Here is a 26,458-nt window from a genome sequence, read left to right on the forward strand (position 1 = left end):
TCTGCGCTATCAGAATAATAGGAATGATGAATGTTGACGGAAGTACTGTCTCCCAGTACCGTCATAGGTGTCAGGATTAGTGGCGTGAGAACTATCCAGTACATGGCAAATATGTTTATACACCAAATCGTAATGAAAGACGTGTAAATCCCCAAATGCCAAAGAAACTGTGTGATTGGTCCAACATTGGCAAAATCTGGCTCTGGTTATCCTTTAAATGTGCAAGTTCCAAGCCAAACTCGTGAGGAAGATGGATGCCATTTAATATCTAAAGATAAAAGATTTCTGCAACTCAAGTACAATTGCCCCAACAACACTTGTATGTGTTCTGCCATTGTGTGGACGTTTTACCACAACATCTTATAGTAAAGTCAGATCACATGTAAATATTTATATTTTCGATTTAGTATTGCATAAATATTTCAGAAAAATGATCATTTTCATTTATAAGAGTTTTATTTTGTTGCAGCCAAAGATACAAAAACGAAGACCAAAGAGAATTTAAACTAGACTGTGGCAGCTGAGCAGCATAAAACAGACAGGAAGACATGTCAGCTTATCAGGTTATACACTGTATGTACTTTGTGCATATGGGGAGCATGCTGACTTGGTCATTAACATCCATGGAAAAAATATGTCATCGCTTGGTAAACTGAACCAATCAATGTGCACATACATGTATGACATCATTTTTCTCATAAATTATGAAAATATTTTGTTTACTCAGATCCCTTTTCCAACTTTTGCAATAAAAGTCATTTGTAATTTAACTTACCTTTCTCATCAATGTCACCATTTTCTAGAACTCTATCTAATGCAAATTTTTCTGGGGATAGACAAGTGTCATGGTTTTTCATTTATTGTACCATTTACTAGGATCTCCGACAACTAAAAACATACAGATTTTGACACAAGTTTGATTCAAAGTTGTAAACTGTATGAAGTCTCATGTCTTTATCTGTACCCTACTGTGAAATATTTTAGAAAGCAATACTTAATTCACCTTATCATCATGTTGAAGTTAATCAAGTAGTTAATATTGTGACACATTTCAATTCATTTTACTTTACAATCAGTTTTTAATACTAGCATCATACAAGTTGGGAAAACTGGAAAGTACAACATATTTAGCATTCTATGGATTACCTCCAAGCCACCATCAATTTCACTGGCACTATTCTCCGAGATAAAATCTTTGCAAATATATATTGCCAGTTTTATTCATTATGTTCACAAGATCTTACCTTCCTTTCTATCAGTCTTCACTGACTCTTAAGCTGTCTGGAGTATTTTCTCACTTGCAAACAATGCGTTTGATTTTTTAAGTGAATCTGGAGATTTTTTTGAGTGTGGTTCTGTGGATGAATTTCAGACTGACTGTACTTGCAGTGCAGTATTTGTGAAATGCCCCTCAGGTTTTATGTTACTCTTTGAAACTTTATTGTGTAGCAAATTTACAAATAAATGTGCCATTATAAGAAGTCTCATTTCTCTGGGATTTTTTTGTGTGTTTTTTTCCTAATTAAATCAGCTTACTTTATAAGATTTATAGAATACATTTGAGATAGTTGTGGTGTGTTTATATATGTATGTATGTGTGGGTGTGTGCATGTATATATGCCATTGGCGCTATTTTTGGTAATTAACTTTTATTCTAACTGTTTGTACATTTCATGTAATTTGATAACATCTGTGCAGATGTGTACATTGGATTTCTTTATGGAGTTTTACTTTTGATAAACAATTTGCATTATTAACAACATTCAGCAATTGAACTTATATGTGAAATAGAAGACTTGTATCAAATTCCAACTAATTCATAACTATGAGAAAAAACATTACCTTATTTATTGTGATAGTTTTTATTTTAATAAGTATAAGTAATGATTTTCAGTAATTTTACTGTATCATAAGAATGCAAACTTCAAAATTCAGATTTCATTTCTATAATTAGACAATTATGTTCTGTAAGTTTTAAACTTCATAAATCATATATTTTGTATCATTTATTTTCCAAACATTGGTGAAATGAAATAAAATTTGTGCTATATTAAATATGAACTATGTATTCCATTCTGGGTAATAGAGTATGCATGGATTGTATGTTGTATGAGAGTTTGAATAGAATTAAAAATATAAATGCCTTTAAAAGTGTATAATGTCTTGCAAAGTCAACCTAAAAAGAACATGGTTATTATCATGAAATGTTCGACAAATTACAAATTGTTTTGTAATAGTAACACAACATATCATTGTCATATAATACAAATAAATCATGTGATTAATCAAGAATTAATTATAAAAAGATACAGTGATCAATCACATATGAGTCATATGTAATCATGTGATTAATGTTGGTGTTCAAAAATCACATGATTACTCAACATCTTTTTCAAAACAATCTAGTGATTGTTCTGAAGATTTCACAGTGTTCATGTGGTTAATCATATGATTTCACAGTGATCATGTGATTAATCGTATGATTTTGAAAAATCACATGATTACTCCGTGGATATACCAAAATTTAGAGAGGGGCTAAGTAAATAATTTTGGTATCAATCAAAAGTCATTGTAACATCACACAACACAGGAAATATTCAAATTCATAACTTAATTTAAACACCGTGTATATAACTTTTCCGCCAGGTAATTGGAATTTTCCGTAATTAATTTGGAACGCGTTCGTGACTATATATGCCTATTTGACCTTGAAGATGAAATTCAAGGTCAAAGTATCTTTAGAAGCTTGTTATTAATAATATGGGTGTAGACACATTAATAAGTCTATCTATAACGCGAGTTAATGGGCAAAATATGAATCTTTATGACAAAAATGGTCGCCATTTGACTTATTGGAAAGGTCACAAAATGAATTGAAGTGCATATGCCGACTATAGCACCTGATGTTTGTTGGAGGTTTGGTTGATATTGGCCAATGCATAAGGACTGAGGTGGACACACACAGAGGCACAGATGGATGAATTTTCAGGATGGACTTGATGGATTATCCATACTTTTTGTACTGTACAGTCTTTAAACTTAGAATAGAAATCTTTGTACCTGCAATACCTCATTGCCATGTTATTAGTTATTTTATCAATGTAGTAGTCATACCAATGTAGTTGGAGTAGAATTGGTAACAGAGTAGTAGTCTGTACATATAATGTAGTTGGAGTAGAATTGGTAACAGAGTAGTAGTTTGTACATACAATGTAGTTGGAGTAGAATTGGTAACAGAGTAGTAGTCTGTACATACAATGTAGGTGGGGTAGAATTGGTAACAGAGTAGTAGTCTGTACATACAATGTAGGTGGGGTACAATTGGTAACAGAGTAGTAGTCTGTACATACAATGTAGTTGGAGTAGAATTGGTAACAGAGTAGTAGTCTGTACATACAATGTAGTTGCCATGGAGTACAATTGGTAACAGAGTAGTAGTCTGTACATATAATGTAGTTGGAGTACAATTGGTAACAGAGTAGTAGTCTGTACATACAATGTAGTTGCCATGGAGTAGAATTGGTAACAGAGTAGTAGTCTGTACATACAATGTAGTTGGAGTACAATTGGTAACAGAGTAGTAGTCTGTACATACAATGTAGTTGGAGTACAATTGGTAACAGAGTAGTAGTCTGTACATACAATGTAGGTGGAGTAGAATTGGTAACAGAGTAGTAGTCTGTACATACAATGTAGTTGGAGTAGAATTGGTAACAGAGTAGTAGTCTGTACATACAATGTAGTTGGGGTAGAATTGGTAACAGAGTAGTAGTTTGTACATACAATGTAGTTCGAGTAGAATTGGTAACAGAGTAGTAGTCTGTACATACAATGTAGTTGGAGTAGAATTGGTAACAGAGTAGTAGTCTGTACATACAATGTAGTTGCCATGGAGTACAATTGGTAACAGAGTAGTAGTCTGTACATATAATGTAGTTGGAGTAGAATTGGTAACAGAGTAGTAGTCTGTACATACAATGTAGTTGGAGTAGAATTGGTAACAGAGTAGTAGTCTGTACATACATACAATGTAGTTGGAATACAATTGGTAACAGAGTAGTAGTCTGTACATACAATGTAGTTGGAGTACAATTGGTAACAGAGTAGTAGTCTGTACATACAATGTAGTTGGAGTAGAATTGGTAACAGAGTAGTAGTCTGTACATACAATGTAGGTGGGGTAGAATTGGTAACAGAGTAGTAGTCTGTACATACAATGTAGTTGGAGTACAATTGGTAACAGAGTAGTAGTCTGTACATATAATGTAGTTGGAGTAGAATTGGTAACAGAGTAGTAGTCGACGTACATACAATGTAGGTGGGGTACAATTGGTAACAGAGTAGTAGTCTGTACATACAATGTAGTTGGAGTAGAATTGGTAACAGAGTAGTAGTCTGTACATACAATGTAGTTGGAGTACAATTGGTAACAGAGTAGTAGTCTGTACATACATACAATGTAGTTGGAGTACAATTGGTAACAGAGTAGTAGTCTGTACATACAATGTAGTTGGAGTACAATTGGTAACAGAGTAGTAGTCTGTACATACATACAATGTAGTTGGAGTACAATTGGTAACAGAGTAGTAGTCTGTACATACAATGTAGGTGGGGTAGAATTGGTAACAGAGTAGTAGTTTGTACATACAATGTAGTTGGAGTAGAATTGGTAACAGAGTAGTAGTCTGTACATACAATGTAGTTGGAGTAGAATTGGTAACAGAGTAGTAGTCTGTACATACAATGTAGTTGGAGTACAATTGGTAACAGAGTAGTAGTCTGTACATACATACAATGTAGTTGGAGTACAATTGGTAACAGAGTAGTAGTCTGTACATACAATGTAGTTGGAGTACAATTGGTAACAGAGTAGTAGTCTGTACATACAATGTAGTTGGAGTAGAATTGGTAACAGAGTAGTAGTCTGTACATACAATGTAGTTGGAGTAGAATTGGTAACAGAGTAGTAGTCTGTACATACAATGTAGGTGGGGTAGAATTGGTAACAGAGTAGTAGTCTGTACATACAATGTAGGTGGGGTAGAATTGGTAACAGAGTAGTAGTCTGTACATACAATGTAGGTGGGGTAGAATTGGTAACAGAGTAGTAGTCTGTACATACAATGTAGTTGGAGTAGAATTGGTAACAGAGTAGTAGTTTGTACATACAATGTAGTTGGAGTACAATTGGTAACAGAGTAGTAGTCTGTACATACAATGTAGTTGGAGTAGAATTGGTAACAGAGTAGTAGTCTGTACATACAATGTAGTTGGAGTACAATTGGTAACAGAGTAGTAGTTTGTACATATAATGTAGTTGGAGTAGAATTGGTAACAGAGTAGTAGTCTGTACATACAATGTAGTTGGAGTAGAATTGGTAACAGAGTAGTAGTCTGTACATATAATGTAGTTGGAGTAGAATTGGTAACAGAGTAGTAGTCTGTACATACAATGTAGGTGGGGTAGAATTGGTAACAGAGTAGTAGTCTGTACATACAATGTAGTTGGAGTAGAATTGGTAACAGAGTAGTAGTCTGTACATACAATGTAGTTGGAGTAGATTCTGAATTGGTAACAGAGTAGTAGTCTGTACATATAATGTAGTTGGAGTAGAATTGGTAACAGAGTAGTAGTCTGTACATACATACAATGTAGTTGGAGTCCAATTGGTAACAGAGTAGTAGTCTGTACATACAATGTAGTTGGAGTAGAATTGGTAACAGAGTAGTAGTTTGTACATACAATGTAGTTGGAGTAGAATTGGTAACAGGGTAGTAGTCTGTACATACAATGTAGTTGGAGTAGAATTGGTAACAGAGTAGTAGTCTGTACATACAATGTAGTTGGAGTAGAATTGGTAACAGAGTAGTAGTCTGTACATACAATGTAGGTGGGGTAGAATTGGTAACAGAGTAGTAGTCGTACATACAATGTAATTGGAGTAGAATTGGTAACAGAGTAGTAGTCTGTACATACATACAATGTAGTTGGAGTAGAATTGGTAACAGGGTAGTAGTCTGTACATACAATGTAGTTGGAGTACAATTGGTAACAGAGTAGTAGTCTGTACATACAATGTAGTTGGAGTAGAATTGGTAACAGAGTAGTAGTCTGTACATACAATGTAGTTGGAGTCCAATTGGTAACAGAGTAGTAGTCTGTACATACAATGTAGTTGGAGTCCAATTGGTAACAGAGTAGTAGTCTGTACATACAATGTAGTTCGAGTAGAATTGGTAACAGAGTAGTAGTCTGTACATACAATGTAGTTGGAGTAGAATTGGTAACAGAGTAGTAGTCTGTACATACAATGTAGTTGGAGTAGAATTGGTAACAGAGTAGTAGTCTGTACATACAATGTAGTTGGAGTACAATTGGTAACAGAGTAGTAGTCTGTACATACAATGTAGTTGGAGTAGAATTGGTAACAGAGTAGTAGTCTGTACATACAATGTAGTTGGAGTAGAATTGGTAACAGAGTAGTAGTCTGTACATACAATGTAGTTGGAGTAGAATTGGTAACAGAGTAGTAGTCTGTACATACAATGTAGTTGGAGTAGAATTGGTAACAGAGTAGTAGTCTGTACATACAATGTAGTTGGAGTAGAATTGGTAACAGAGTAGTAGTCTGTACATACAATGTAGTTGGAGTAGAATTGGTAACAGAGTAGTAGTCTGTACATACAATGTAGTTGGAGTAGAATTGGTAACAGAGTAGTAGTCTGTACATATAATGTAGTTGGAGTCCAATTGGTAACAGAGTAGTAGTTTGTACATACAATGTAGTTGGAGTACAATTGGTAACAGAGTAGTAGTCTGTACATACAATGTAGTTGGAGTAGAATTGGTAACAGAGTAGTAGTCTGTACATACAATGTAGTTGGAGTAGAATTGGTAACAGAGTAGTAGTCTGTACATACAATGTAGTTGGAGTAGAATTGGTAACAGAGTAGTAGTCTGTACATATAATGTAGTTGGAGTAGAATTGGTAACAGAGTAGTAGTCTGTACATACAATGTAGTTGGAGTAGAATTGGTAACAGAGTAGTAGTCTGTACATACAATGTAGGTGGAGTCCAATTGGTAACAGAGTAGTAGTTTGTACATACAATGTAGTTGGAGTAGAATTGGTAACAGAGTAGTAGTCTGTACATACAATGTAGTTGGAGTAGAATTGGTAACAGAGTAGTAGTTTGTACATACAATGTAGTTGGGGTAGAATTGGTAACAGAGTAGTAGTTTGTACATATAATGTAGTTGGAGTAGAATTGGTAACAGAGTAGTAGTCTGTACATACAATGTAGTTGGAGTAGAATTGGTAACAGAGTAGTAGTTTGTACATACAATGTAGTTGGAGTAGAATTGGTAACAGAGTAGTAGTTTGTACATACAATGTAGTTGGAGTAGAATTGGTAACAGAGTAGTAGTCTGTACATACAATGTAGTTGGAGTAGAATTGGTAACAGAGTAGTAGTCTGTACATACAATGTAGTTGGAGTAGAATTGGTAACAGAGTAGTAGTCTGTACATACATACAATGTAGTTGGAGTAGAATTGGTAACAGGGTAGTAGTCTGTACATACAATGTAGTTCGAGTAGAATTGGTAACAGAGTAGTAGTCTGTACATACAATGTAGGTGGGGTACAATTGGTAACAGAGTAGTTGTCTGTACATACAATGTAGGTGGGGTAGAATTGGTAACAGAGTAGTAGTCTGTACATACAATGTAGTTGGGGTAGAATTGGTAACAGAGTAGTAGTCTGTACATACAATGTAGTTGGAGTAGAATTGGTAACAGAGTAGTAGTCTGTACATACAATGTAGTTGGAGTACAATTGGTAACAGAGTAGTAGTCTGTACATACAATGTAGTTGGAGTACAATTGGTAACAGAGTAGTAGTCTGTACATACAATGTAGTTGGAGTACAATTGGTAACAGAGTAGTAGTCTGTACATACAATGTAGTTGGAGTACAATTGGTAACAGAGTAGTTGTCTGTACATACAATGTAGGTGGGGTAGAATTGGTAACAGAGTAGTAGTCTGTACATACAATGTAGTTGGAGTACAATTGGTAACAGAGTAGTAGTCTGTACATACAATGTAGGTGGGGTAGAATTGGTAACAGAGTAGTAGTCTGTACATACAATGTAGTTGGAGTAGAATTGGTAACAGAGTAGTAGTCTGTACATACAATGTAGGTGGAGTCCAATTGGTAACAGAGTAGTAGTTTGTACATACAATGTAGGTGGGGTAGAATTGGTAACAGAGTAGTAGTCTGTACATACAATGTAGGTGGAGTCCAATTGGTAACAGAGTAGTAGTTTGTACATACAATGTAGTTGGAGTAGAATTGGTAACAGAGTAGTAGTCTGTACATACAATGTAGTTGGAGTAGAATTGGTAACAGAGTAGTAGTTTGTACATACAATGTAGTTCGAGTAGAATTGGTAACAGAGTAGTAGTTTGTACATACAATGTAGTTGGAGTAGAATTGGTAACAGAGTAGTAGTCTGTACATACAATGTAGGTGGAGTCCAATTGGTAACAGAGTAGTAGTTTGTACATACAATGTAGGTGGAGTAGAATTGGTAACAGAGTAGTAGTCTGTACATACAATGTAGTTGGAGTAGAATTGGTAACAGAGTAGTAGTTTGTACATACAATGTAGTTGGAGTAGAATTGGTAACAGAGTAGTAGTTTTTACATACAATGTAGTTGGAGTAGAATTGGTAACAGAGTAGTAGTTTGTACATACAATGTAGTTGGAGTACAATTGGTAACAGAGTAGTAGTCTGTACATACAATGTAGGTGGGGTACAATTGGTAACAGAGTAGTAGTCTGTACATACAATGTAGTTGGAGTAGAATTGGTAACAGAGTAGTAGTTTGTACATACAATGTAGTTCGAGTAGAATTGGTAACAGAGTAGTAGTCTGTACATACAATGTAGTTGGGGTAGAATTGGTAACAGAGTAGTAGTCTGTACATACAATGTAGTTGGAGTAGAATTGGTAACAGAGTAGTAGTCTGTACATACAATGTAGGTGGGGTACAATTGGTAACAGAGTAGTTGTCTGTACATACAATGTAGGTGGGGTAGAATTGGTAACAGAGTAGTAGTCTGTACATACAATGTAGTTGGAGTAGAATTGGTAACAGAGTAGTAGTCTGTACATACAATGTAGTTGGAGTAGAATTGGTAACAGAGTAGTAGTCTGTACATACAATGTAGTTGGAGTAGAATTGGTAACAGAGTAGTAGTCTGTACATACAATGTAGTTGGAGTACAATTGGTAACAGAGTAGTTGTCTGTACATACAATGTAGGTGGGGTAGAATTGGTAACAGAGTAGTAGTTTGTACATATAATGTAGTTGGAGTAGAATTGGTAACAGAGTAGTAGTCTGTACATACAATGTAGTTGGAGTAGAATTGGTAACAGAGTAGTAGTTTGTACATACAATGTAGTTCGAGTAGAATTGGTAACAGAGTAGTAGTCTGTACATACAATGTAGTTGGGGTAGAATTGGTAACAGAGTAGTAGTCTGTACATACAATGTAGTTGGAGTAGAATTGGTAACAGAGTAGTAGTCTGTACATACAATGTAGTTGGAGTAGAATTGGTAACAGAGTAGTAGTCTGTACATACAATGTAGGTGGGGTAGAATTGGTAACAGAGTAGTAGTCTGTACATACAATGTAGTTGGAGTAGAATTGGTAACAGAGTAGTAGTCTGTACATACAATGTAGTTGGAGTAGAATTGGTAACAGAGTAGTAGTCTGTACATACAATGTAGTTGGAGTACAATTGGTAACAGAGTAGTAGTCTGTACATACAATGTAGTTGGAGTACAATTGGTAACAGAGTAGTTGTCTGTACATACAATGTAGTTGGAGTACAATTGGTAACAGAGTAGTAGTCTGTACATACAATGTAGTTGGAGTACAATTGGTAACAGAGTAGTAGTCTGTACATACAATGTAGTTGGAGTACAATTGGTAACAGAGTAGTAGTCTGTACATACAATGTAGGTGGGGTAGAATTGGTAACAGAGTAGTAGTCTGTACATACAATGTAGTTGGAGTAGAATTGGTAACAGAGTAGTAGTTTGTACATACAATGTAGTTGGAGTACAATTGGTAACAGAGTAGTAGTCTGTACATACAATGTAGGTGGGGTAGAATTGGTAACAGAGTAGTAGTCTGTACATACAATGTAGTTGGAGTAGAATTGGTAACAGAGTAGTAGTCTGTACATACAATGTAGGTGGGGTAGAATTGGTAACAGAGTAGTAGTCTGTACATACAATGTAGTTGGAGTAGAATTGGTAACAGAGTAGTAGTTTGTACATACAATGTAGTTGGAGTAGAATTGGTAACAGAGTAGTAGTCTGTACATACAATGTAGGTGGGGTAGAATTGGTAACAGAGTAGTAGTCTGTACATATAATGTAGTTGGAGTCCAATTGGTAACAGAGTAGTAGTCTGTACATACAATGTAGTTGGAGTACAATTGGTAACAGAGTAGTAGTCTGTACATACAATGTAGTTGGAGTAGAATTGGTAACAGAGTAGTAGTCTGTACATACAATGTAGTTGGAGTACAATTGGTAACAGAGTAGTAGTCTGTACATACAATGTAGGTGGGGTAGAATTGGTAACAGAGTAGTAGTCTGTACATACAATGTAGTTGGAGTAGAATTGGTAACAGAGTAGTAGTTTGTACATACAATGTAGTTGGAGTAGAATTGGTAACAGAGTAGTAGTCTGTACATACAATGTAGTTGGAGTACAATTGGTAACAGAGTAGTAGTCTGTACATACAATGTAGTTGGAGTAGAATTGGTAACAGAGTAGTAGTCTGTACATATAATGTACTTGGAGTAGAATTGGTAACAGAGTAGTAGTCTGTACATACATACAATGTAGTTGGAGTCCAATTGGTAACAGAGTAGTAGTCTGTACATACAATGTAGTTGGAGTAGAATTGGTAACAGAGTAGTAGTTTGTACATACAATGTAGTTGGAGTAGAATTGGTAATAGGGTAGTAGTCTGTACATACAATGTAGGTGGGGTAGAATTGGTAACAGAGTAGTAGTCGTACATACAATGTAGTTGGAGTAGAATTGGTAACAGAGTAGTAGTCTGTACATACATACAATGTAGTTGGAGTAGAATTGGTAACAGGGTAGTAGTCTGTACATACAATGTAGTTGGAGTACAATTGGTAACAGAGTAGTAGTCTGTACATACAATGTAGTTGGAGTAGAATTGGTAACAGAGTAGTAGTCTGTACATACAATGTAGTTGGAGTAGAATTGGTAACAGAGTAGTAGTTTGTACATACAATGTAGTTGGAGTAGAATTGGTAACAGAGTAGTAGTCTGTACATACAATGTAGTTGGAGTAGAATTGGTAACAGAGTAGTAGTCTGTACATACAATGTAGTTGGAGTAGAATTGGTAACAGAGTAGTAGTCTGTACATACAATGTAGTTGGAGTAGAATTGGTAACAGAGTAGTAGTCTGTACATACATACAATGTAGTTGGAGTCCAATTGGTAACAGAGTAGTAGTCTGTACATACAATGTAGTTCGAGTAGAATTGGTAACAGAGTAGTAGTCTGTACATACAATGTAGGTGGGGTAGAATTGGTAACAGAGTAGTAGTCTGTACATACAATGTAGTTGGAGTACAATTGGTAACAGAGTAGTAGTCTGTACATACAATGTAGTTGGAGTACAATTGGTAACAGAGTAGTAGTCTGTACATACAATGTAGTTGGAGTCCAATTGGTAACAGAGTAGTAGTCTGTACATACAATGTAGTTGGAGTAGAATTGGTAACAGAGTAGTAGTCTGTACATACAATGTAGTTGGAGTAGAATTGGTAACAGAGTAGTAGTTTGTACATACAATGTAGGTGGAGTCCAATTGGTAACAGAGTAGTAGTTTGTACATACAATGTAGTTGGAGTAGAATTGGTAACAGAGTAGTAGTCTGTACATACAATGTAGGTGGAGTCCAATTGGTAACAGAGTAGTAGTTTGTACATACAATGTAGTTGGAGTAGAATTGGTAACAGAGTAGTAGTCTGTACATACAATGTAGTTGGAGTAGAATTGGTAACAGAGTAGTAGTTTGTACATACAATGTAGTTGGAGTAGAATTGGTAACAGAGTAGTAGTTTTTACATACAATGTAGTTGGAGTAGAATTGGTAACAGAGTAGTAGTTTGTACATATAATGTAGTTGGAGTAGAATTGGTAACAGAGTAGTAGTCTGTACATACAATGTAGGTGGGGTAGAATTGGTAACAGAGTAGTAGTCTGTACATACAATGTAGTTGGAGTAGAATTGGTAACAGAGTAGTAGTTTGTACATACAATGTAGTTCGAGTAGAATTGGTAACAGAGTAGTAGTTTGTACATACAATGTAGTTGGGGTAGAATTGGTAACAGAGTAGTAGTTTGTACATACAATGTAGTTGGGGTAGAATTGGTAACAGAGTAGTAGTCTGTACATACAATGTAGTTGGAGTAGAATTGGTAACAGAGTAGTAGTCTGTACATACAATGTAGTTGGAGTACAATTGGTAACAGAGTAGTAGTTTGTACATATAATGTAGTTGGAGTAGAATTGGTAACAGAGTAGTAGTCTGTACATACATACAATGTAGTTGGAGTACAATTGGTAACAGAGTAGTAGTCTGTACATACAATGTAGTTGGAGTAGAATTGGTAACAGAGTAGTAGTCTGTACATATAATGTAGTTGGGGTAGAATTGGTAACAGAGTAGTAGTCTGTACATACAATGTAGTTCGAGTAGAATTGGTAACAGAGTAGTAGTCTGTACATACAATGTAGTTGGAGTAGAATTGGTAACAGAGTAGTAGTTTGTACATACAATGTAGGTGGAGTCCAATTGGTAACAGAGTAGTAGTTTGTACATACAATGTAGTTGGAGTAGAATTGGTAACAGAGTAGTAGTCTGTACATACAATGTAGTTGGAGTAGAATTGGTAACAGAGTAGTAGTCTGTACATACAATGTAGGTGGAGTCCAATTGGTAACAGAGTAGTAGTTTGTACATATAATGTAGTTGGAGTAGAATTGGTAACAGAGTAGTAGTCTGTACATACAATGTAGTTGTAGTACAATTGGTAACAGAGTAGTAGTCTGTACATACAATGTAGTTGGAGTAGAATTGGTAACAGAGTAGTAGTCTGTACATACATACAATGTAGTTGGAGTAGAATTGGTAACAGAGTAGTAGTTTGTACATACAATGTAGGTGGAGTCCAATTGGTAACAGAGTAGTAGTTTGTACATACAATGTAGTTGGAGTAGAATTGGTAACAGAGTAGTAGTCTGTACATACAATGTAGGTGGGGTAGAATTGGTAACAGAGTAGTAGTTTGTACATACAATGTAGTTGGAGTAGAATTGGTAACAGAGTAGTAGTCTGTACATACAATGTAGTTGGAGTAGAATTGGTAACAGAGTAGTAGTCTGTACATACAATGTAGGTGGAGTAGAATTGGTAACAGAGTAGTAGTCTGTACATACAATGTAGTTGGAGTAGAATTGGTAACAGAGTAGTAGTTTGTACATACAATGTAGTTGGAGTAGAATTGGTAACAGAGTAGTAGTCTGTACATACAATGTAGTTGGAGTAGAATTGGTAACAGAGTAGTAGTCTGTACATACAATGTAGGTGGAGTCCAATTGGTAACAGAGTAGTAGTTTGTACATATAATGTAGTTGGAGTAGAATTGGTAACAGAGTAGTAGTCTGTACATACAATGTAGTTGTAGTACAATTGGTAACAGAGTAGTAGTCTGTACATACAATGTAGTTGGAGTAGAATTGGTAACAGAGTAGTAGTCTGTACATACATACAATGTAGTTGGAGTAGAATTGGTAACAGAGTAGTAGTTTGTACATACATACAATGTAGTTGGAGTCCAATTGGTAACAGAGTAGTAGTTTGTACATACAATGTAGTTGGAGTCCAATTGGTAACAGAGTAGTAGTTTGTACATACAATGTAGGTGGAGTCCAATTGGTAACAGAGTAGTAGTCTGTACATACAATGTAGTTGGAGTAGAATTGGTAACAGAGTAGTAGTCTGTACATACAATGTAGTTGGAGTAGAATTGGTAACAGAGTAGTAGTTTGTACATACAATGTAGTTGGAGTAGAATTGGTAACAGAGTAGTAGTTTTTACATACAATGTAGTTGGAGTAGAATTGGTAACAGAGTAGTAGTTTGTACATATAATGTAGTTGGAGTAGAATTGGTAACAGAGTAGTAGTCTGTACATACAATGTAGGTGGGGTAGAATTGGTAACAGAGTAGTAGTCTGTACATACAATGTAGTTGGAGTAGAATTGGTAACAGAGTAGTAGTTTGTACATACAATGTAGTTCGAGTAGAATTGGTAACAGAGTAGTAGTTTGTACATACAATGTAGTTGGGGTAGAATTGGTAACAGAGTAGTAGTTTGTACATACAATGTAGTTGGGGTAGAATTGGTAACAGAGTAGTAGTCTGTACATACAATGTAGTTGGAGTAGAATTGGTAACAGAGTAGTAGTCTGTACATACAATGTAGTTGGAGTACAATTGGTAACAGAGTAGTAGTTTGTACATATAATGTAGTTGGAGTAGAATTGGTAACAGAGTAGTAGTCTGTACATACATACAATGTAGTTGGAGTACAATTGGTAACAGAGTAGTAGTCTGTACATACAATGTAGTTGGAGTAGAATTGGTAACAGAGTAGTAGTCTGTACATATAATGTAGTTGGGGTAGAATTGGTAACAGAGTAGTAGTCTGTACATACAATGTAGTTCGAGTAGAATTGGTAACAGAGTAGTAGTCTGTACATACAATGTAGTTGGAGTAGAATTGGTAACAGAGTAGTAGTTTGTACATACAATGTAGGTGGAGTCCAATTGGTAACAGAGTAGTAGTTTGTACATACAATGTAGTTGGAGTAGAATTGGTAACAGAGTAGTAGTCTGTACATACAATGTAGTTGGAGTAGAATTGGTAACAGAGTAGTAGTCTGTACATACAATGTAGGTGGAGTCCAATTGGTAACAGAGTAGTAGTTTGTACATATAATGTAGTTGGAGTAGAATTGGTAACAGAGTAGTAGTCTGTACATACAATGTAGTTGTAGTACAATTGGTAACAGAGTAGTAGTCTGTACATACAATGTAGTTGGAGTAGAATTGGTAACAGAGTAGTAGTCTGTACATACATACAATGTAGTTGGAGTAGAATTGGTAACAGAGTAGTAGTTTGTACATACAATGTAGGTGGAGTCCAATTGGTAACAGAGTAGTAGTTTGTACATACAATGTAGTTGGAGTAGAATTGGTAACAGAGTAGTAGTCTGTACATACAATGTAGGTGGGGTAGAATTGGTAACAGAGTAGTAGTTTGTACATACAATGTAGGTGGAGTAGAATTGGTAACAGAGTAGTAGTCTGTACATACAATGTAGTTGGAGTAGAATTGGTAACAGAGTAGTAGTCTGTACATACAATGTAGGTGGAGTAGAATTGGTAACAGAGTAGTAGTCTGTACATACAATGTAGTTGGAGTAGAATTGGTAACAGAGTAGTAGTTTGTACATACAATGTAGTTGGAGTAGAATTGGTAACAGAGTAGTAGTCTGTACATACAATGTAGTTGGAGTAGAATTGGTAACAGAGTAGTAGTCTGTACATACAATGTAGGTGGAGTCCAATTGGTAACAGAGTAGTAGTTTGTACATATAATGTAGTTGGAGTAGAATTGGTAACAGAGTAGTAGTCTGTACATACAATGTAGTTGTAGTACAATTGGTAACAGAGTAGTAGTCTGTACATACAATGTAGTTGGAGTAGAATTGGTAACAGAGTAGTAGTCTGTACATACATACAATGTAGTTGGAGTAGAATTGGTAACAGAGTAGTAGTTTGTACATACATACAATGTAGTTGGAGTCCAATTGGTAACAGAGTAGTAGTTTGTACATACAATGTAGTTGGAGTCCAATTGGTAACAGAGTAGTAGTTTGTACATACAATGTAGGTGGAGTCCAATTGGTAACAGAGTAGTAGTCTGTACATACAATGTAGTTGGAGTAGAATTGGTAACAGAGTAGTAGTCTGTACATACAATGTAGGTGGAGTCCAATTGGTAACAGAGTAGTAGTTTGTACATACAATGTAGTTGGAGTAGAATTGGTAACAGAGTAGTAGTCTGTACATACAATGTAGTTGGAGTACAATTGGTAACAGAGTAGTAGTCTGTACATACAATGTAGTTGGAGTAGAATTGGTAACAGAGTAGTAGTTTGTACATACAATGTAGTTCGAGTAGAATTGGTAACAGAGTAGTTGTCTGTACATACAATGTAGGTGGGGTAGAATTGGTAACAGAGTAGTAGTCTGTACATACAGTGTAGTTGGAGTACAATTGGTAACAGAGTAGTAGTCTGTACATACATACAATGTAGTTGGAGTACAATTGGTAACAGAGTAGTTGTCTGTACATACAATGTAGTTGGAGTAGAATTGGTAACAGAGTAGTAGTCTGTACATACAATGTAGGTGGGGTAGAATTGGTAACAGAGTAGTAGTCTGTACATACAATGTAGGTGGGGTAGAATTGGTAACAGAGTAGTAGTCTGTACATACAATGTAGGTGGGGTAGAATTGGTAACAGAGTAGTAGTCTGTACATACAATGTAGTTGGAGTACAATTGGTAACAGAGTAGTAGTTTGTACATACAATGTAGTTGGAGTAGAATTGGTAACAGAGTAGTAGTCTGTACATACAATGTAGTTGGAGTACAATTGGTAACAGAGTAGTAGTCTGTACATACAATGTAGTTGGAGTAGAATTGGTAACAGAGTAGTAGTTTGTACATACAATGTAGGTGGAGTAGAATTGGTAACAGAGTAGTAGTCTGTACATACAATGTAGTTGGAGTAGAATTGGTAACAGAGTAGTAGTCTGTACATACAATGTAGTTCGAGTAGAATTGGTAACAGAGTAGTAGTCTGTACATACAATGTAGGTGGGGTAGAATTGGTAACAGAGTAGTAGTCTGTACATACAATGTAGTTGGAGTCCAATTGGTAACAGAGTAGTAGTCGACGTACATACAATGTAGGTGGGGTAGAATTGGTAACAGAGTAGTAGTCTGTACATACAATGTAGTTGGAGTAGAATTGGTAACAGATTCGTGTTTATGTTTTGACAAGGCGTTATTAATTGTGACAAACTGTACTGAGAATAAGTGTCTGTGGAATTTACCCAAAATAAACATCTAACAACATCAACTACCCACAAGATATCATATTGTTAAATTTACATACCGTAATCATACTGATATGTAAATAACATGTAAATTAACACATGTACACTGCATGTTTTGCCAACATTTAGTGTAACACACATCTATGTATATTTACATACTGATTCATTTGAATAATGATGATAGTGTGACTAGTTATCATGGTTGAAGGGACTGCACACTGTGATCGGCCAGGCTATTATTGGGCAATTATTTTCAATCTGTTATTATCAGCTTTCCAAATGTAATCAAGACAGCATGGTAAACTAGAGATTAATGTTAGCTGAATAATACACAAGATGACATGACCTACCCCTTTTCTCCTACTTCATAACATCTGCATAGTTTTACAGTCTGTAACATAGAAGTAACACAGAATTTAATGAAAAATGAACAGACCTTTTACCAGTAATAACATTTTTTACCTCATACAACAGATTAGAATTAAACAAAAAGACAGATTGATTCTAATGTGTGTCTACAATAATGCATTGTGTATTCCATGAAGTGAATGTCATGGGATGGCCAAAGAAATTGAATGTCATGGGATGGCCAAAGAAATTGAATGTCATGGTATGGTCAAAGAAACTGGAAGTTATGGTATGGCTGCTAGCGTTGTGAGGCATCGCTTGTTGTACAGTAAACAATAGGATAGCCGGGATGAGCTGAGTGGTAGGCCGAGTTCTCTGGCAAATAAATTTTTTGCTAGAGTGATGGTGGTTGTGTTCGCTGTGTGAACATTGGCAGTGAAAGGCTGAGTGAGGATGTGAATTGGTATATATATCGATGTAATAGGAGAATAGTGTTTGGTCTCAGATTGCAGCCCGTGCAGTTGGTTGGAGTCATCCCCTGGCATTAACCGCGATTATATGACTATGCTATAATCCCAACATTATGGTATGGTCAAAGAAACTGAAAGTTATGGTATTCAACTATAAAGGATGGGTCGGGTATGGGGGGTGGGGGGTTGGGTATGGGGGTGGGGGGGACGACCTGTTCAAGCATGTCTGAGTTATGGCTTTGGACATGAAAACTGCGCCAACAAAATCGCTGCCAGGCAGCCATATTGGATCATATCACAATGAAAACGGATATGCACATGTATGTCATAGAACACTGTCCTAATACCAACCTTGAATGAGATCTGTTCAAGCATGTCTGAGTTATGGCTTTGGACATGGAAAATTTGCAAACAAGATAGCTGCCAGGCAGCCATATTGGATCATATCACAACGAAAATGGAAATGTATGTCCGGCGGGGACTAATAAACATAAGTATACAGAATATTATCTGTAGTTTAGTACATTTTTCACCAAGTATACAGAATATTACTTGTAGTTTGGTACATTTTTCACTAAGTAAACACAATATTACCTACAGTTTGGTACATTTTTCACCTAGTATACAGAATATTACCTGTAGTTTAGTACATTTTTCACCAAGTATACAGAATATTACCTGTAGTTTGGTACATTTTTCACCAAGTATACAGAATATTACCTGTAGTTTGAGGTAGCTAAATGGTCCAAAATTGAACAGTTGCGGGGCAAAGTGCTAGAACTAGCACTTCGCCACGTTTTGACAAAGTGCTAGATCTAGCACTTCGTCAGTTTTCGCCGAAGTGCTAGATCTAGCACTTCATCAGAAAACCACGAAGTGCGGGCCTGTAAACAACGAAGCGCCTCCAACGGCTTGATATAACGTGGTCTTTCGCATCGATAAACGTCACATACATGCGTCATGTCAATAGTCATGATCGACTCCAAAACTTATCTTTGGCCGATTGTAACAACGACACGATTTATCTGAAGTTTGTTAAATGTTTGCCGAGTAAAACGGCCGGTTGAAAGTTCACGTTGCCGTACGTACGGTTGTGTCCCAGGGGTTGTGTGTTCTGTTACAAACATGCTAAAACACGTCAATATCATCGATACTATCGACATTGTATTGTATTCTGATAGAAACATTCTGATACATATCTCGGGAGTGCCTGTGGGCGGGACTGTACTTCAGAATCTGCAATCTACTCTGACACAAGGACTAGCCACTCAGTATTTCTTGTACCATGTCTATTTTAGAGCGGGAAAGATATATCAATCATAACGTCTTCAAATAAATTTGAAAATCACTAAAATCTTTATCCAGTATCCATCTTTCAGTATAATCACCTGTGTGCTTATTTTCATTCTAATCTATGAAGTTGTAGAACAAGAATATTGTGCAAAATCATGTCCGATGATTTACACGAGGTAGAGCGTGCCTCTGGGGACACATTTATTCTATAAAATCTTTAAAATTTCTCCAAACTGTTTGAATGGATAGTTTTATTTTGTTGATCTCTCTGAAATGACAAAATCAATATGGGGGTCATTGTGTTTGTTTTTAAACAAACCGACACCCCTTTCTTTCCCCCGGATCCTGGATTTGGCAGCCATGCTGGATTCTAAAAAGATAAGTTTGACAATATACACTTTATTTTCGGGATGCATTCCATGTTAACTTGCGATGTGCTTTTAAGACATACTATAGTCGTTCCAACTTATCACAACCCTAATTATGAGCTCCCACAATCTTTCTCGTATAAACCATTTCCTATCGCTATTTCTCGAACGGTCGTCATCTGTATATCTGACTTTTAGTAATGATATGCAATCCAGTTCACGAAGTGACGTTTATTACTGCTCTACGATCCTCGGCGTCACACTTGGCTAATTGTAGCATTATGAAGTCACTTCCTCTGGACCGAACCAAACTGTAACCGATGGCTATTATTATTATTTCCCACATTGGATATAATTTCTGAGCAAACAGGAATTACATAAGGGACGATATTGAAGTTGGTGATTGTCTAGGAATGCAAAAAAATTCCGATAAACAGTAATGTCGTGTTAATTTATTTGAGATCTGGCGAAATCATGGATTATTTATTGTCGTTGTTTTCAGTCAAGAAGTTGGCAGTACCAAGTATATGGAATTTACAAAACAGTAGTAACGGGTTATCTATAGATTTCTATCAAAATATTAACAGCAATGAAGGGCTGAAATTAAAATTGTTCACACGAATATGTTTTCGCACTTATGTTTTCGATAGCAATATTTCTTGTCATCTATTAACGATCTGATAATACTGAAAGAAGTGAATCTATTCAATAGAAATATAGTGAACGTGATATAAACTTACACCCAGACTTTATTTTCGTGTTCAACGATAAAGAAAAATCTTCACTCTCGCATCTAGACACACACACACCCCCACACACACACACACCCCAAGAAATTCAGTTTTCCTTTATATTATTTCTTTGTCATGCAATGTTACAAATGTCACTGCCATTAAATCTGCAGTATGAAGTCTGTGACGCACGCCGAACTAAATGTTTCTACTTCCTGAAATCTTTGAAGTTTTGACTGTGTATGTGAGTGCGTTATTTGACATAAACAGTTGTCGAAATGGAGGTCTACGGTTGTTGGTAGTGGTGTCAGCCGTTGTCAAGTACAGAGTACGAAACGTGGTACCGAAACAACTACGTGCTATGGTTGAAGTCTGTGACACACGTCGAACAAAATTAAAATGTTCATAGTTTCGACTGCGTTATTTGACGTGACAGCTGTCCAAAATGGCGGTCTGCGGTTGTTGGTAGTGGTGTCAAGCCGTTGTAAGGAGTACGAAATGTGGAAGGGAAACGACCACGTGCTGTAGTTTTCGCCACATAGGACATCGAAAAAGTACAAAACTGAACGTTACTAAAAATTACGAAGTAGAAACTTGTTTGTGCATTGGCAAAACATACGGAAAATCAAACTCTAAGGTCGTTAAACACGGGAAATAACATTTTACACTGAGAGTAATAACATGTCCATTACCGGTATAACATGACATATTTACTGATGATCCAGCACTTTGCCACACTTTGCCACTCTTTGTTGAAGTGCTAGATCTAGCACTTCACCACTTTTTGACAAAGTGCTAGATCTAGCACTTCGTCAGTTTTCGCTAAAGTGCTAGATCTAGCACTTTGTCAAAAAGTGGCGAAGTGCTAGATCTAGCACTTTGCCCTGCAACTGTTCCGATTTTGAATTCTTTGTTACATGTTTGGTACATTTTCCACCAAGTATACAGAATATTACCTGTAGTTTAGTACATTTTTCACCAAGTATACAGAATATTACCTGTAGTTTAGTACATTTTCACCAAGTAAACAGAATATTACCTACAGTTTGGTACATTTTTCACTAAATATACAGAATATTACCTGTAGTTTAGTACATTTTTCATCAAGTATATAGAATATTACCTGTAGTTTAGTACATTTTTCACCAAGTATACAGAATATTACCTGTAGTTTAGTACATTTTTCACTAAATATACAGAATATTACCTGTAGTTTAGTACATTTTTCATCAAGTATATAGAATATTACCTGTAGTTTAGTACATTTTTCACCAAGTATACAGAATATTACCTGTAGTTTAATACATTTTTCACCAAGTATACAGAATATTACCTGTAGTTTAGTACATTTTTCACCTAGTATACAGAATATTACTAACCTGTAGTTTAGTGCATTTTTCACCAAGTTGTTTCAGTCCTTTGTTACTCACTTTGACTTCAGATAAGTTGAGATGCAGTAAATTTCTACATCTTTTTGCTAGATCACAAAAATACAAATTTAAAGAAATCAGTTTATTTCAAGTTTCAACAGATTTGCACCAAATCTTGGCAAACATAACATTCATCATGCGCCATACACAAAATGGTTTATAAATAGTGTAAAGAATTACTGTAACAAGATATGTGTTACTCAAGGGATACAAATCACCCACATAATTTACTATTTGTAGACTAAAAAAGTTGAGGAAACACCTATTATGACATCCACTGAGCTAACAATGCCAGGAGATGCCTTTCCCTGCCCAGGAAGGAAGGCATACATGGTCAGCAATGTTACACACAAAAAATATAATTTTATTATACTTATAAATGCAGCTTACACTTGTGATATGAAATCAAACATTAGAATACCACTCTAGTGTATACTAGTACACTACTTATGACACCAACCCTTAGAATACCACTCTAGTGTATACTAGTACACTACTTATGACACCAACCCTTAGAATACCACTCTAGTGTATACTAGTACACTACTTATGGCAACAACCCTTAGAATACCACTCTAGTGTATACTAGTACACTACTTATGACAACAACCCTTAGAATACCACTCGTGTATACTAGTACACTACTTATGACACCAACCCTTAGAATACCACTCTAGTGTATACTAGTACACTACTTATGACACCAACCCTTAGAATACCACTCTAGTGTATACTAGTACTGTAACACTACTTATGGCAACAACCCTTAGAATACCACTCTAGTGTATACTAGTACACTACTTATGACACCAACCCTTAGAATACCACTCTAGTCTATACTAGTACACTACTTATGACACCAACCCTTAGAATACCACTCTAGTCTATACTAGTACACTACTTATGACACCAACCCTTAGAATACCACTCTAGTGTATACTAGTACACTACTTATGGCAACACCCTTAGAATACCACTCTAGTGTATACTAGTACACTACTTATGACATCAACCCTTAGAATACCACTCTAGTGTATACTAGTACACTACTTATGATCCTAGTTAGGTTTGCTCTGGCCATGCAAGATTTTTCACGACAAACTGCAACAAACTTACTGTTACTCTATTCACAAACATATTCATCAGCTTGGTACATCAAATGACTTACATGGATTACCAGGTATAATGCACAAGCAGTTCAAAGTTTTTTTTTAGCATTGAGCTTTCATGTGTCTTGGTTGATGATCGTCATCAGAATAACAAATTCCATAGTTACAGCTGACCACTAGGTAACATCGACCAAGATTGATCTGTTGCCATTACTGATACCTTCCTACATGATTGTCAAAGAAAGATCAGGAAGATTATCAACTTCTGATGCGGCAATAGTACAATCCAAAGATCAAGAGAGAACTACCACACATCTACAGCAGGTGATACTGCCACCTAGTGGTCAGCTGTAACTATGAAAATTGGAATTTGAGATTCTGATGAGGGTTGTCAACCAACACAGATCAATTGTGCAATGCTAAACACATTGAACTGCTTGTGCATTATAACATACGTAATTCATATATTCACTTTGTAATCCTCATTCTTGTATTTTATTTCCAATGTTTCTATCAAAAGTTTACACAAATTCTGTTATGTTTCATATATGTGTACATGAGTGAACGCACATTATTCATTAAGTTGGGATGAATTTTTTCATGATTATGTCATGACTACATCCCACACAGTACATCATCATGGCATTTTGCGAGTGGTTGCATAATTTACATATTTCATACCTGTTTTGTATAAGGACCAGTCTGTCAGTAGCCGTGGTGATGCAGACAAGTCTAAAGATTTCAGTTCTTGACAGCCACGCCATATTATAGAGTTTAGGATGCTATCTGTCAGTGCTAAGGAAATAATAAAAAAACCTGTGTTACTGTTAAATATTCAGGTTTTGATATAAGAGTCATACTACTGAGTTTTTAGAATGGTATCTGTCTGTGTTGAAGGAAAGAGTGGTAAGCAACGCTGTGTTACATCATTTGAGCTGTAACAAGACTAAGCTAAGAACCCCCAATACCTGAACACTCCAACTTACCAATTCATATTCTGAATTTTGTTAATTATAAAATATGGCCACCATCACGAAGGAAGGTCATGAAACAAAGTGATGTGTATATGTGAACTACAGTTTCTGATATTTGTACCAGGTTTGTTAGAATTCAGCTCATGTATGCCAGAGGTACATCCGCATTTGACCTTGAAGATAAGAGGTCAAACCGAAACTCAAAGATCAAGGGCTTATTAAAAAGCCCATTATGGATAACATGGGTGTAGACACTAAAATGAGGTCTCTATCTATTACGCTTCCTAAGTTAATGTGTGAAATATGAAATTTTACAACAAATACAGCTACCATTCTGGCTTCATAATAGTTTTAACTCACCTCCTAAACCTGTAAATCCTCCAATGGCATCTAACTCACCTCCTAAACCTGTAAACCCTCCAATGGCATCTAACTTACCTCCTAAACCTGTAAACCCTCCGATGGCATCTAACTCACCCTCCTAAACCTGTAAACCCTCCAATGGCATCTACTTCACCTCCTAAACCTGTAAACCCTCCAATGGCATCTAACTTACCCCTAAACCTGTAAACCCTCCGATGGCATCTAACTCACCCTCCTAAACCTGTAAACCCTCCAATGGCATCTAACTCACCTCCTAAACCTGTAAACCCTCCAATGGCATCTAACTCACCCTCCTAAACCTGTAAACCCTCCAATGGCATCTAACTCACCCTCCTAAACCTGTAAACCTTCCAATGGCATCTAACTTACCTCCTAAACCTGTAAACCCTCCAATGGCATCTAACTCACCTCCTAAACCTGTAAACCCTCCAATGGCATCTAACTTACCTCCTAAACCTGTAAACCCTCAAATGGCATCTAACTCACCCTCCTAAACCTGTAAACCCTCCAATGGCATCTAACTTACCTCCTAAACCTGTAAACCCTCCAATGGCATCTAACTCACCTCCTAAACCTGTAAACCCTCCAATGGCATCTAACTCACCTCCTAAACCTATAAACCCTCCAATGGCATCTAACTCACCTCCTAAACCTGTAAACCCTCCAATGGCATCTAACTCACCTCCTAAACCTGTAAACCCTCCAATGGCATCTATCTCACCCTCCTAAACCTGTAAACCCTCCAATGGCATCTAACTCACCTCCTAAACCTGTAAACCCTCCAATGGCATCTAACTCACCTCCTAAACCTGTAAACCCTCCAATGGCATCTAACTCACCTCCTAAACCTGTAAACCCTCCAATGGCATCTAACTCACCCTCCTAAACCTGTAAACCCTCCAATGGCATCTAACTCACCCTCCTAAACCTGTAAACCTTCCAATGGCATCTAACTTACCTCCTAAACCTGTAAACCCTCAAATGGCATCTAACTCACCTCCTAAACCTGTAAACCCTCCAATGGCATCTAACTTACCTCCTAAACCTGTAAACCCTCAAATGGCATCTAACTCACCCTCCTAAACCTGTAAACCCTCCAATGGCATCTAACTTACCTCCTAAACCTGTAAACCCTCAAATGGCATCTAACTCACCTCCTAAACCTGTAAACCCTCCAATGGCATCTAACTCAACTCCTAAACCTGTAAACCCTCAAATGGCATCTAACTCACCTCCTAAACCTGTGAATCCCTGAAACATATTTTCAAAACTCAACGATTCCTGGTAGTTCCACGTCTTAAGTGCAACATACTTCCACCGTCTGCATACTGTATATCCAATACAACAGTAAACATACATACATTATCATGTTTGCTAGTAAATTTTCTTATTTTCTGATGTGGTATTAAAACACAATTCCTAGCTTGTTTACAGATATTGAAATCGTTTGACATTCAAGTAATATCTCTGACAAGACACAGCTCTTATTCATTTTCTAAGGAGCAATGTAGGTATAGTCATAAAAATGGCATTTTTGCTAAGATTTGAGAACCAAAGAAGGGTGGAAATGTAGAAAAACTTTCATAGATTCCCATATGTTGGTGATGTACCATAATTTTGTTGGTAATACATGATAAAATGACAGAGAACTCAGATAGCTGAGTTACTGCCCTTAACAAAACACTGAAAAGAAATTGCTATACGGTACAGATTATAAACAGATATTAACCAGATATGTATGTACCTCTCTCAATAATGATTCTCTCCTTAATTGTAAGATAACTGAATATATGGAGAAGGCTATCATCATTCAATATCAAGATATTACTTGTTTCATCGGTATTTCCACTGGCGTCAAAGACTACCTCATCTATGTTGAGTACAGTAACACTTTCACACTGTAGATAGTCTGTACACTGATTGGATAATTGCTCTGTATGTTCAGGATTTTCACTGACGTAACCTACTTGACAAATCTGACTGTGTTTGGAAGTACATGTACTCTAAAAATAAAGACAGAAATTG

This window comes from Glandiceps talaboti, chromosome 18 (genome assembly GCF_964340395.1).
Source record: "Glandiceps talaboti chromosome 18, keGlaTala1.1, whole genome shotgun sequence".
In the NCBI taxonomy this organism is placed as follows: domain Eukaryota; kingdom Metazoa; phylum Hemichordata; class Enteropneusta; family Spengelidae; genus Glandiceps; species Glandiceps talaboti.